The sequence below is a fragment of the Myotis myotis genome, unplaced genomic scaffold (genome assembly GCF_014108235.1).
Source record: "Myotis myotis isolate mMyoMyo1 unplaced genomic scaffold, mMyoMyo1.p scaffold_m19_p_5, whole genome shotgun sequence".
Lineage (NCBI taxonomy): Eukaryota > Metazoa > Chordata > Mammalia > Chiroptera > Vespertilionidae > Myotis > Myotis myotis.
Genome location: NW_023416357.1, coordinates 51483631 through 51498700, shown reverse-complemented (window position 1 = coordinate 51498700; position 15070 = coordinate 51483631).

The following is a 15070-nucleotide window of genomic DNA, read 5'->3' as shown; positions in this document are numbered from 1 at the left end:
TCAATAAAACAAGAGCCTTACATGGAAGGCAGTTCTCCCTTATGGGGGGTGGAGGGTGGGCAGGAAGGACTATTCTTAAGTAGTTTATTGAAATTTTTTTCTAAATACCTATATTCTTTGCCTAAGAGAAACTCCAAGTGGGATTTCCTCCATCTCACAAAGTTCTTATTTACCCCCTCACTAGTGGTGCCCCTCTTTCCACACAATAGAGCATTATCCACCCTGTGACCATCTCCTGCTGTTCATTTGGGCGGGTCCTGATATGCATGGGCCACCTTCCCTCTTATCTAACATTGAACTAAGCTATATCCATGTATAAATAGGCCAAAGGCTCTGCCCAAATTTGGAGAAACATTAAAGACCTAGTCAAAATTGAGGGCTTTGGGCTCAAACTCATGATGAGACAGATAAAACCTGTCCGAATGGAATCTAGTTCTCATACATTTTCTTGCCTTTCTAATTAAAGCCAGATGTTTGAGTATTTCCCAAATTACCTCTGATGAAATGCACTGCATTGTTTTGCCTTTCAAAAGCAGATGAACTTATATTTACATTGTTAATAGATTTATTCAGAGCGTTCTAGTTTTTCAGTCTGTTTGTCACGGAGTATTGTGAATCGTGGCGGGCCTGATGAGCTGCAGTCTTTGACAGACTGACGGACACATCTGCTCCCTGGGCCACAGGTGCATAAAAAAATTATGGGAGTCCTCAACTGATCAGAATACTATCTCACACGCAGCTTTTGTCATTATCTTTATCCCTGCCATGAATACAGGGAAACCAGGGAAAAGGAATCTGTGATATTAGGGAATAGTTAATATCAACAGTGGTGAAGCCTCCCACTTCACCATGATTCAAAATAATACTAATAATCCCGAATACTGCAGTGGAGAATTTCAGAATCCACTGTGTTTTCTCATCTGATTTCCACAATTTGAGATGGCTATATTATTTCCATTCTATAAGCCAGGAAATGGAGATTCAGAGATGATAACCGAATCTCCCCAGATCCCAGAGCTAAGAAACAAGCCTGAGTTGCCTAAATTAGGCTTATCTTCAATGATCTCAGTAAATTTCTGTGATTATTAAGTTTAATAACTCTATTGGTAATGGGCATTTCCAAATTCAATTTAGTTTAAAATTTTATGAGGCTATCTAATGCCTTGAGAATGGTGTCTACGGAGGTTTGGAATTCCAGAAAATAAGAGCTAAAAAGGTTAATTTATTCTGATAGAAGGATGATTAATACAAGATAAGATTACCTGTCTCTAATTAACCTAGTCCATTATTCAGTTCTTAACAAGGATATGGCTAGCAGAAATGTCACTCAGAAAGAATTCAGCTGAGAAAGTTTAAAGAGAGTATCACTCTGGGAATAATCATCATTATATTTGTTAGCCATAGGGAATGCTTAAAATCATCTTCATATTTAAGTCAGAACCTAAAATACCTCTTTAGTCAAACCTGTTAAAGGGATTATGAGGCATAAGATTAACAAGTACATTTTAACATCTACTAAATTTTTTTAAATGTATTTCAAAGGTCTAAAAGGAAATTCTGTTTATTTTTTTAAAAAACAATACCAATCCTGCTTATTATATTCAAAGCCTTTCTGATAAAAAGCTAAACACTGCTACTGAGCTATGTTCTTGACTGAGCAGTGATTTAATAATAGGCCTAACTCCTCTCCTTCACTCTGATAGCCATCTTATACCTACATGTGCCAATAGGAAGCCAGACAAAACAACTAAAACATTATTCATTAATAGTACTTCTAATGCTGCTTTAAACTTTCCCTAACTTAAAATCTTAGACATTGAAGAGATCTGGTTTGCCGTATTCTGTTGGTAAGTTTGTGGATTATTTATTTTCATTGTAAGCTGCAGTATCAAATAAGAATGAAGGATATTATTTAGTTTAGTTTTAAGCTGAAATTATAGACTGTTCAATGGGATTTTTTTCTTGCTGTCTTGGAATTGGCTGCTATGACTAAAAAATGATGACAAAAAGGCATAATATTTCCATACTTTTAAAAAACTATCCAACCATTTGGGCCAAAAGCTTTCTTGAGGATTTACTCAAGGCAGGCGAACCACTTCTGCTAGTCCCAACCAACATCTCAGCCCTGGGTGGGCAGAAAAATATTTCTTCTCAACCCACCAGATGCCAACTGAAGGCAGAGTTTCAATGGAATACGCAATGTGAGTGCTGGCAAGAACAGATTCACAGTCTGCCACCAAGCTGAATACTTGCAGAGCCAGGGACCCAGAGACCAGTCCAAAGCTTGCCTTCATAGTGCAGCAAGTCCTATGAGGGTGTCAGGGCAGAATTTGACTTGTGTCCCTGGAAATTTGGGAGCCTATCTGAACACCAAGAATTGTGCCTGTTTATTTTCTGCAATGTTAAGGAGGAGGAGCACTTGCTGGCTAAGCCAAGGAAAGTGGGACAAAAAGAGACCATGCTATAGGAGTTTAGGAAGAAGGTGAAGAAAACCTCTAACCCATTCCTGGTTTCCTAACCTACCAGAGGATGCACAGGAGGACTTTCATGTTTGACTTGATATGAAGGAATATAGACAAGAAAGGAGAAAGCCCAAGGCCTGGGGTACATGACAGCTGCTTCTTAAGGGAATTGGGATGCAGACCAAAGGCAGACTAAAGACATGACTGTCCAAAGTTCTGTGGTGGACCAAAAAAACGCAGGAAGTTAGTTATGAGGAGACCACTATATCCTCTGTGACCCCCAAGCAGCAACAGAATCGTGTACAGTCCTGTAGGGAGAGGCACTTCCTCATCGCCAATAAGCAACCCCTGCCATCTCTCATATTTCTCCTCTACCAAGGGCTTAGATGCTAGTCGAGGGAATTGAGAGGATTACGTTTGAATCAGATTTCAGATTGGATTTTTACACTGGAGTGAAATTAGTTTGGTTTTGCTTTGTTTTTTTAATAACTGAAAGCGATGAGAAAGTTATGGAATGTGCCCAATAAATTATCTTAGGATGTTCTATAAAGCACTATTGGGAATTTTAATCAGAAAAAAATAAAAACATTAGTGTGTTAATAGACACCAAGTAGAGACCACTCAATAAAACCCTTTACACTAAAATGTTGGCTTTCTAAAGCTGGCCAGAAGAGGTGGGCGGAAGGGGTTACACTCCATTCAGACCTAGTTGTGTCTTGACATAAACTCTGTTAACTTTATTATGTCACTATTTCTTAGTCTTTGTTATATAAATAAAAGTATTTTCTTTGTATTTTAAAAAAAGAATTATTCACCTCAACATTTCAACATTCATTCCATTTCTTTTTCTTTTAAATGTTCATTGACCTCTGAACTTTTCATTGGCCTCCTTCCCCCCCCCCCCCCCCCCCCCACACACACACACACAAGGAGTGCTCCACTTCTGTTGCCTCTAACGCCTGAGAACTTTGCTGTCCTTGACCGCAGACAACACTTTGCCATCTACAATCCTGTGGGTGGTGGTCTTCTGGATGGATTGTATTGAGTGGCTGCTGTCCAGGGCATCACCAAGATTAAACTCCTTCCCTTCTTCCAGCAGGTGGCGGTAGGTGGCAGCTCAGCCTCCAGCTTCACCTTGGTGTTCAGCAGGGCCGCATACTCCTGGGCCATTCCTTCATTTCAATCTCTCTCTAGCCAATATCCTCAACTTACTTTGCCATGTCTTTCTACTTAACTGTTTCCTGATAAAAACTTCCTTCTCCACTCCTAGCACGGAGGGCTGTTGGAGAAAATACTATAACTGTTCAGATTGGTGTGTCAACTGATTTTCAGTTTCTGTTCTCAGACCTTCCATATTACTCAGAAATCTTTCTGGGTTTTTTTTTTTTTTTTTTTTTTTTTCTCATTTCACTTTCTCTTTCTCTACAGTGATTTCAGAACTTTCCTCAAATCTCCCACTAAATCACTCCTTCTCAGCAATGTCTGCACCAGAAAGTAAAAGCCATGGAATGGAAATTCATTCCTCTTCCTGCCAAGGAAGTTTCAAACCAGCCTACATTGAACCCATTCTTCCTTCGCACTTTCTATTAAAGTGGAATGTGGTCTTTGTACTAAAAACTAATCCTCAGGCCCTAGCCAGTTTTGCTCAGTGGTTGGAGTGTTGGTCAGTGGACTGAAGGGTCCCGGGTTCAATTCTTGGTCAAGAACACATACCTCCGTTGCAGGCTCAATCCCTGGCCTCAGTCCGGGCACATGCAGGAGGCAACCAATCAATGTGTCTCTCTCACATCTGTGTCTCTCTCTCTCTCATTCTTCTACCTTCTGAGAGAAGTGGCTTTATCAATTACCTCTGTCTCTTTCATATCTTTAACCTCACCCTCAAGATCGGTACCTTAATAAAAAAAAAAAAAAATGGCTTTCCTGAATGAGTCTTCTTTTAGCTTCTGACCTATCTTCCTTTTCTCATTCACAACTGAATTGAAATCACTGTATACCTACTCTGCTTGTAGACGGAAAGTGGGCAGGGAGGCAGGGGAGTTGGAGAGGAAGTTGGAAGAAGCATGAGAGTCAAAGCCTACCTGATACCAGGTGAAGATGGCATCTCACAAAGGCCAGTCCAGCATGGAGAGGCCAAGCCTGCGTAGGGTGAGAGTATGTCCATGCAGGGACAGTTTGGCGTGGGTGGCAGAGCCTGCTCAGGGGAAGAATGCACCTACATAAAAGAGGGCAGGGAAAAGGAAAGATTGATTACGCACAGAGGACGTTGATCAGATAAGTAAATATAATAACGCCAATAGGAACCAGGTTTCTCAGTGTCAAAGAGGGTTACATATATGGGAAGGGTGATAATCAGAATAAACTCTGAGGTGCTGGATTAGAACTAATGTTATCAGTGTATACTCATGATTAAATAGACAGACAGACAGATAGGTAGATAGAATACAAATGTGTGTATACATTATCCTAGCTCTCTCACTGAGAGATCCTCAAAGTGCTATACTCCAAAAGCAAAGAGCACATCTAATACCCAGACCTTGTATTCTAAATGTTGTTCTCTACTAAAACAACTCTGGGTAAAATGGTGATTCCAGGGCTAGGGCAGGGAAAGTATAAGATGAACTTGTTAATATCTTATGCCAGAAAGAAAGTCAAAAAGTGATGAAAACATGTCAAGAAATCACATAAGCCACATGGAAGGGCTTCTAGTAGCTAAATTGCAAACAATTTGAACATCATGATAATGATAGTAATGAATGAAGGAGTTTTTCTTTTAATTATTAAGGGAAAATTAGGTCATCTTTTCAAGACCTAAATTTTTACAGACAATCTTAATCCACCATTGCTCATGTTTTCTGATATCTTGCAAGTATCCAGAATGTAACATCCCATTTCCATTCATAAATCCATATAAATTTGCTTTTCCACAGCACGTATTGAATTATTTTTCACCGAATTATTTGTTTCTAAAATAAAAGTATTTTTTAAATATGTAAAAAAGTCACTTAAAAATAATATATACTTTTTATTGTCTAAAGTTTTACATAAGTCTCCTTTTCCCCAATTGACACCCCCCCCCAATAATATACATTTTTAGTCACCAGGTTTTCACATACCTGATTATTGTATGTACCAAACCTATGAATGAATAAATGTTTGTCTTCAGAAATGCTTTTTGTGGTTTTAATATCTAAGAAAGACAGCAACTATCTATCTATATATAAAAGCCTAAGTGACTGAATGACCGAACGACTGAACAACCAAACAACTGGTTGACCAGTCACTATGATGCACACTGACCTCCAGGGGGCAGACACTCAATGCAGGAGCTGCCCCCTGGTGGTCAGTGCGCTCTCACAGCAGGAGTGCGGCTCAGCTGTCCAACAGGCATTAAACACAGGGCTCACAGATAGTGTGCACCGCTGCAGCAGCACGAGCCTATCTCAATAAGAACTGACTGGGCACGAGCCCACAGCAGGCATAGCAGGGCTGGGATGAGTGGGAGCAGCAGGCAGGATCTGGCCAAAACCGGCAGTCCTACATCCCCCGAGGGGTCCCAGAATGAGGGAGGGTGCAGGCCAGGCTGAGGGACCCCACCGGTGCAAGAACTGGGCCTCTAGTCTACACTAATAAAAGAGAAACATGCAAATTGGTGCCACTCCACTACACCCACCAGCCAATCAGAGTGACTATGCAAATTAACCCAACAAAGATGGCGGTTAATTTGCATACACAGGCGCAGAGTGAAGACTGAAGGCTCCGGCCAGAGTGAAGACTGAAGAGGCGTGGCTTCTCCGCTGCAGCCGGACCAAAGGCCTGGGTCCTGGGTGCCAGAGAAAAACCAGTGCCGGCAGGCAGGGGAAGGAAGGCCTATTGCACGAATCTTCGTGCAACGGGCTTCTAGTATCCTATCTAATAAAAGAGAAACATGGTAATTAGCATACGACCACTACCCTTCCCATTGGCTAATCAGGGCAATATGCAAATTAACTGCCAGGCAAGATGGTGGCCGGCAGCCAGGCAGCTTGAAACTAACATGAGGCTTGCTTGCTTCAGTGACGGAGGACTCCAACATTCCCCACCTGCTGCTGCAGGCCTCTGAGCTGCAACTCTAAGCAACTATGTTACAAATATAGAAGCTAAACAAAACCCCAGAAACCTACTTTAGTCCGCCAGGCTTCAGCCAGCAGGATCACAACATTGATTCAAATACAGAAGGTAAACAAAGACCAGAAACCTGCTTACAGCAGTGGAGGCCTAAGAGCTGGAGCCAAGCCTCAAAGCTAAAGCTGGCCCAGAATAAAAAAAAAAAGAAAAGAAAAAAAGTGGTTGGGAGCTTCAGTCACCCCCAGCCTGAAAACGGCCCTCAGCCCCTCACCCAGACTGGCCAGGCACCCCAATGGGGACCCCCACCCTGAAGGGTGTGTGACCAGCTGCAAACAGCCATCATCCCCTCACCCAGGCTGTCCAGGCACCCCAGTGGGGACCCCCACCTTGATCCAGGACACCCTTCAGGGCAAACCAGCCAGCACCCACCCATGCACCAGGCCTCTATCCTATAAAGTAAAAGGGTAATATGCCTCCCAGCACCGTGATCAGCAGAGCCGCGGGGCCTCCTGGCACTGGGATCAGCGTGATGGGGCAGCACCCAAACCCCCTGATCACCCTGCGGCTCTGTGTGTGACAGGGGGTGGGGCCATAACCTCCCTATCGGCCCTGCTCTGTTTGTGACAGGGGAAGGCGCCCCAACCCCCTGATCGGCCCTGCTCTGTGCCTGATAGGGGGGAGCTCCCCAACCCCCGATCACCCTGCGGCTCTGTGTGTGACAGGGTGCGGCACCCCAACCCCCTGATCAGCCCTGCTCTGTGTGTGACAGGGGGCAGCACCCCAACCCCCTGATCGGCCCTGCTCTGTGTGTGATGGGGTAGAGCCATAACATCCCCATCGGCCCTGCCCTGAGTGTGACAGTGGCGGCCCCCCAACCCCCTGATCGGCCCTGCTCTGTGGGTGATAGAGGGCAGCACCCCAACCCCCACCCCACGGGCCCTGCTCTGTGTGTGACAGGGGGCGGTGCCCCAACTCCCCTATCGGCCCTACTCTGTGAGTGACAGGGGGGAGCTCCTCAACCACCTGATCAGCCCTGCTCTGTGCGTGACAGGGGGGAGCTCCCCAACCCCCTGATGGGCCCTGCTCTGTTCGTGACAGGGTACGGAGCCCCAACCCCCCTGATGGGCCCTGCTCTGTGAGTGACAGGGGGCAGTGCCCCAACCCCTTGATTGGCCCTGCTCTGTGTGTGACAGGGGGTGGCACTGCAACCTCCCCATCGACCCTGCCTTGAGTGTGACAGGGGGTGGTGCCCCAACCCCCCAATCGGCCCTACCCTGAGCGTGACTGAGGGTGGCATCGCAACCTCCCGATCCGCCCTGCTCTGTGCATGACAGGGGGCGGCGCCCCAACTCCCCAATCGGCCCTGCTCTGAGCCCGACCAGGGGCTGCACCTAGGGATTGGGCCTGCCTCTGCCACCGGAAGCAGGCCAAAGCCAGCAGGTCGTTATCTCCTGAGGGGTCCCAGACTGGGAGAGGACACAGGCCGGGCTGAAGGACCTCCCTCCCCCCCCCCCCCCCCCGCGTGCACAAATTTTTGTGTACTGGGCCTCTAGTATATATATAAAAACCTAAGCGACCATTACAACTGGACGACCAGACGGTAGCTATGACGCACACTGACCACCAGGGGGCAGACACTCAACACAGGAGCCACCCCTGGTGGTCAGTGCGCTCCCACAGCCAACCTCCCGCAGCCAGCCAACCTCCCATAATCCCTCTCCCAAGCCGGCCAGCCTGCCCAATCGGCCCCAATTGGGACTGGGCAAGATGGCCCTGATCAGTCCCGATCGCCAGCCAGGCCGAGGGACCCCACCCATGCATGAATTCATACACTGGGCCTCTAGTCTATACATAATATATAGCAAATAAAACATATAATCAAGACTTTTGAACTAAACCTTTCTGTTACCTACTTACGGAAGCTGTTCAGAATACTTTATTACATGTCAGCTATGAAACTATATTAAAAAAACAGATAAACAGTACTTCCAAGTTTCATTTAACCTCTCTGAATTCTTATAGTCAGGTATTTTGCTCTCTGCTGTGGCACACAATTGCATTTTTCCTAAGCAATCAAAAGCAGGCTGGAAGACTCTTTATTTATCAGTTGTAAATAATATACCAAATGTAATATAAGTAGAAAAATGCTGAAAAGGGATATATGTATTTTTAAAATGATTATTACTTTCTAACCACAAAACTTTATTTTAGCACAAGCCAGTAATTCTTACTTACTTTGACTGGGATCGGACAATAAAACATCGTGATGGTTACCTTTTGGCCACCAGCATACATTTACAAAATTATGGTCTGACCTTAGGTCTAATGTTTAATTCATCATTCTCATGTGGTTTCACATAGTTATCTGGAAAAACTTCCCAAAAGATTCTACAACCTTACAATAAAAAATTGCTTAAAAATAACATTCCATTAGCAATTTATCCAATATTGATAAACATTTAGTGAGTGTGTACTATGTGTCGAGCACTATGCTAAGTCCTGGAGATATGAAAATGATTAGCACTTGAGCAATAGGTGAGACATGAAGAGTGCCCTTGAGAGGCTTGGATTATGATGAAAGAGACAATACATGTAAAAACTACAAAAAAGATTAAGGAATAGGGTTTTTTTAAAGGTTTTGTGAACACAGATGAGAAACACACAATCCAAACTAGGGCAGGGGAGGTTGTTTACAGAAGCCTTCTTGTAGGAGGTATAAATAAATAAGCCTACTGACTTGCTAGCAGTATGGCCTAGTGATTAAGAGCACAGGTTCACCTAGCACCACCTGTTAGTAGCTACATGAGATTGGTCAAGTTACTTTATCATTCTGTTTCCTTGTTTATAAAATGGATATACTATAATAACATTACCTCATTGGGCTGTTAATAGAAGCCAAAAAGATAATGAGCAAAAGATATATATGGTTATAAAGTAACCAGAGGCCCAGTGCACGAATTCGTGCACGGGTGGGGTCCCTTCCAGCTGATCAGGGCCAGCAGGCCGAGGGGAGGGACCGCAGGAGGTTGGCTGTCTGCAGGAGGTTGGCTGTGGGAGCCCACTGACCACCTGGTAATCAGTGAGCATCATAGCTACCAGCCAGTCGTCTGGCAGTCCAGTCGTAATGGTTGCTGAAGCTTTTAAATATATAGGTAATTGTATTAAAATATACAAGTATTCCAGGTGTTAGAATGATGACCTCTTACTTACTCACACTCACACACCCCACTAGTGTACAACCTGGTGGTTTCTGGACTTCATAGCTAATTTATACATGTCCTATGCACCCACAAAAAAAAAAAAAAAAAAAAAAAACTGCTTCATTTCACCAACCCTGACAGCCTGTTCCCATCTTCCATAATCAGCCAGACTTTCCAAACCCCCCAAAAGTCTTCTTGACTTCCTATCATTACTAGACATGCCTGCACCATGTCCACTCTTTGAATGTGAGCCTAACCACTGAAGGTAGTAGCAGTAAATACTAGTAGCAAGTTTTGGGTTTTTTAAGTCATTTATAATAATTTTCTCTTCATCAACAGAGAAAATGTAGATGAGTAGAAGGACAACATTCTCCAAGTAAGATATCAAATATAAAGTTTGTTAGCCAAATATGAATTTGATATTTTAAAAAAATGAGAACTGGTTCTTATGAATTATATATTGCCACTAAAGCTTAATATCCATCAAGAAGATATTAGTTACTATAATTAGAATGTATTTACCCTTGTTACATAAAGTTGTGCCTGGTCAAAAGTTATAAAATATTTCAGAAAAGACATTTAGCATTTCTGAACCTACCTGAGGGCCCAATGCCACTTGAGCCTAGATGAATACATGTCCCATACACCTATGCCTAATTCATCTAGGTTAGCGGGCCCTAATGTTACACATCCATTCAAGAGACTATCCCTTGGAGGCACTAAATAAATCTGCAGTCAAAGGATTCTCCATGATAAAAAGCACTATCATAGCTTAACCGGCAATGCTCTTCTTTCTTACTTATACATCTAGATAGAAATGTACCAAAAAGTTGACAATGGTATATCTGTGGGTGGATAGAAATATAGAAGATTTTATGTGGGGAACTGATATAGGGTTAAACCTCAGACTGACCTGTTGGCAAAGTCACAAACAAGTCCCAGCTTAGAGGGCACAGTCCTCTTAGCATACTTAGGCTTGACCTTATAACACTCCCTAGATCTTATCTGGGAAGCTAATGGGCTGAGGGAAGTGCAGGAAGTGTAACTATGGTCAAAACAGGTGAAACTCACAAGAACTGTGTAACAGTGATGACCACTGCCTGTTTACCTCTGACTATAAAAGGCTGATGGCGGCCTGAGCACCGGGTGGAAGTCCTTCCTCCTGAGTTGGACTTACCCGCCTGGCCCCCAATATTCTCAAATTATCTCGTGTCTTTTCTCTTTCATTTGTGTGCGGCTCTTCTTCCAGATCCCGAACCCTGAACCACGCGGGACGTGGAGGGAAACATTTACAACAATTTTACTTTAAATCTATTATTTATTTATTTAAATCCTCACCCCAGGATATGCTTTTATTGATTCTTAGAGAGAGAGGAAGGGGAGGAGAGAGAGAGAGAGAGAAACAGAAACATCAATCTGAGAAAGAAACATTGATCAGCTACCTCCTATACGTACCCTGACCAGGGATGGAACCTGCAACTTAGGCATGTACCCTGACCAGGAATCAAACCTACAACATTTTGGTGTAGGGGATGACACTCCGACCAACTGAGCCACCTGGCCAGGACATTTTAAATCAAGGTGTGGCTCAGTTGTTGAGTGTCGACCTATGAACCAGGAGGTCACAGTTTGATTCCTAGTCAGGGTACATGCCCAAGTTGTGGTCTCAATCCCCAGTGTGGGGCATGCAAGATGTGGCCAATCAATGATTCTATCTCATCATTGATGTTTCTATCTCTCTCAAATCAATAAAAAGTATATTTAAAAATAAATAAATAAAAAGATTAAATGGTATTTACATGACACACATCACACTATTTTTTAATGAGGAAGAACAGAAACCAAATTTGGTTCTGAATTTTCTCATGAAATCCACAACACATTTAAATGTCTATTAAATATGAAGAATGCAACAAACATACCATATAATTATCAAATATAGAAACAAGTCTTACTCATTTTGCTAATACTATAGCAAATCTTATATCCAGTCTCCACACCAAAGTCAAATTTGTTGCATTCTGAAGATGTTAAAGAGTTAAGTCAGAGTTACAAAAATAATGAAATGCAGAATTAAGACTTAAAAAACAAATGAACAAAATAAACTTCCCTTACTTTCGTAACACTCAAGCCTGTCAGGTGATAGTTCAAATAAAAATTAAGCATGGATTTCACGGTTTTCTTTAAGAAACAGGTTCGGGCTGCTGGTATAGTTTTTCTTACAACCATATACCAAAACTTTCCGTTGAGATGACTTCCTTTTTTTTTTTTTTTTTTTTTTTTCTATGACAATTGGGTATTTTGATCTAATAAGCGAAAAACTCCAGACTTGGCAGTGGAACAGATACTGAATTAAAAATCCAAGAATCAAATGCCATTAAAAGAGATTTCTATTTAAGCTCTGAAAAAATCTATAGAAAGGGGAGGGGGACTAGCTATTCTGTGCAGATGGAATTGTATTAAGTTGTGCCAACTAACCTGGTGGAGGGGTTAGAAGGGAAAGGGGATGACACAGCAGTGGGATGTTTCTCTGGACACAGAAAGCAGCATGGAACGGCACGTTGGCAACAGCGAGGCAAGCTAACAAAGGGGACAGAAGATGTACCTGATGGTAGTAGAGGGCTAGCAGTTGAGGAGGAGGAGGTGGCACGTGAGGTGTAGGCTGGGGTGCGATCCCTGGTGGTAAAGTTGAGTAGCTTAAATTTAAATACAAAATACAGTAAGAGCCCAGTGAAGCAAGTCCAGAGCCCAAGATAACTGACAGCTACAGTACAGCATTTGAAGCTGTCTAAAGGATAGATATTATACAAGGAACCTATAAGGAGGAGGTTATAAAAGTTACAAGAGAAAACATTCAAAATCTAGTCATGTTTTCCTTTTAGAAATAAAAATATAAACAAGGATTTAGAGGCACCAGAGTTGTTTGTGTTTTCATAATTTGAATAAATAGGAGGGAAACCGGATGAAGTAAATTCAAGTTTAGGCACCTAAGAAAGTTGAGTCGCATAACCAAATCCAAAGAGAAGAAGGGCAATAATTAAGGTGAATAGACTCTTAAGTGAAAATGATAGGGGATAAAAATTTCTTGGCAACTTGTCAATTACTAAAGTGTTTAGAAAGACAGTAAAAATACAATAAACAGAAACAGCAAAATAAATAACAAAGACAATGCTTTATTATATCCTAAAAGCTTCAAAAAAAAAAAAAAAACGAGATAAGACAGTGACAGGAATGAGTCATTTAATGTGATAAAATAATTTTCCAAACTACAAGTAAATCTCTTAGGATTCTTTTTGTTTAAATGCAATTCTAGTTTATTTAAACAGCTGATTCTTATTTTTTCAGAAATAAGTTATATTTCAACTGAAGAAATTTTACTAAAAATTCTGAAGAATTCAGCCATTGTTCAGTAATACTTAATAATTTAAAACAAATTTAGTAATGAAGACCTTATTGTGCACTACACTTTTAAATTCATCCCTTGCCTAATGTCATTTGAATGCTTAATATATATTAGGGTAGACCTTAAGGCTGAGAAGCTGACATTTTAGCAAGCTCACTACTTTTACCACTAGGTGGCGAAAAAACCCAAGTAGTATCTGTTACCAAAGCTAGTACAAAATCCCAAGTACTTGAACTAGAATTTCCACCAGGTGTCAACCAAGAGAGAGAAAAAAAAAGACTATTTTCTCCACTCAAAAACACAAATTCATAGTTTTATGCATAACTATCAAAAATAAATGGCCTGCCCATTAACTATCCAAATATTTTGCATATTTATATCCTCATATAATGCCGTTGAGTCCAAGATATTGCCTTGTCAACTAAAATCCAACTAAATGAAATTTCCTTTCTTCCAAAAAAGAAAAACAGAAAGCCCAATGAGTTTAGTTTATTGTAACTGATAGGTTCAACCTATCCAAATATATGACACAGAGGAATCTAAGGAAGTTTTCGACATGGACAACCAAAACTTTTCAAGTATGTGTGTATATATATATATATATATATATTCTCCAGATTCATATTTTTTCTTTCTATATTTCTCTACTAAGCAGGTCTGTTGATTGCAAAAGTCCAGGTAAGTTTATGCTGTTATACTTCGAACCTCAGTGTGATTTTATGAAAGCAATACCATGTTACCAAAACTTTCACAATAAAGAGACAAATGTACCTGCTTTTAAGGTGTATTAGAATTATTTTGAACAGTCCAAGACTGGAAATTAAAATGACAGCTTTGCAGAATTAAGCCATATGTATAAACCAAATCATGCTTTTTAAAAACCATGTTACGTGCTTCACTAATTTCTAACCAAGATTTTCCGATCTTGTTGTAAACATGATGCCAGGTAAAACACTATGTCATGCTGCCTTTGGAAAGGTGGTCCTTTTTTAGGCCGAACTCTATTCTTAACCCTCCGGGCACAGGAGTTATAATCATGTCATACCCTGCAAATTTAGCTGTAGGTGGTGTCTCAAAAAAGGACTTTTTCTTCCTTCGAGGAAGTGGTCAAGCCTTTCTTCCCCCTAGTGTCATCATGCAAACCACTTGGTTGTTTTTCGTTGCTATCTAATTACGAGATGGGAAAGAAAGCAGCTGAAGAGAAAGCAAAACCTACTGATTAAATTATGCCTGCTTGTCTTCCGGGCTCTTTATAGTATCCTCTTTTAAGATTCCTTTGGCCTCAAACGAGCTCATGTCCACCCTGGCTGCCAAGCACTGGTTTTGTTTCTGTTTTTTCAAACACACAAAAAATATCCGAGCCAAACAGGCTCCTGTCGGAGAACATTATTTCTTGTCTGCTTTTATTACGGTTTCTTTTGAAATTCGTGCGAGTCTGCTCAGCAACCAGCCGCTTGCCCAACCGGTGCCTCCCCTGACCCCCATCTCTCTCCACTCATCACTTTCCTCCTCTTCCCAGCCAGGCACAGCGGTCAACCCCCTGCCGTGCCCAGAACGCACGCTTTGGGCCGCACACGCGGCAGTGTATCCTTACTTGGCTTTGCAAACAGCTCCCCATCCAACCCTTGTCCCCCGGTGGCCCCCTCTGCCGTTATCTTTAAATCGAGCGCTCGCCAAAGGGGCTGCCGACGGCCCGTCCGCGGGGGTTGACGGTAGCCTGCCTGCCAATCGGAGCGCGCAATGCAGAGGAGTCAGGGTCAGCCTCCCGGCAGTCCCGGGGCCGTCCTCCCCCCGCGCACACCTACTGTACCCGCGAGCGAGGGAGCGAGCCCGGCGCGGGAGGGGGCGCGCAGGGAGGCGGGCGCGCATGCGCACCGGGGTTGTTTTTCACAAAGCTGCTC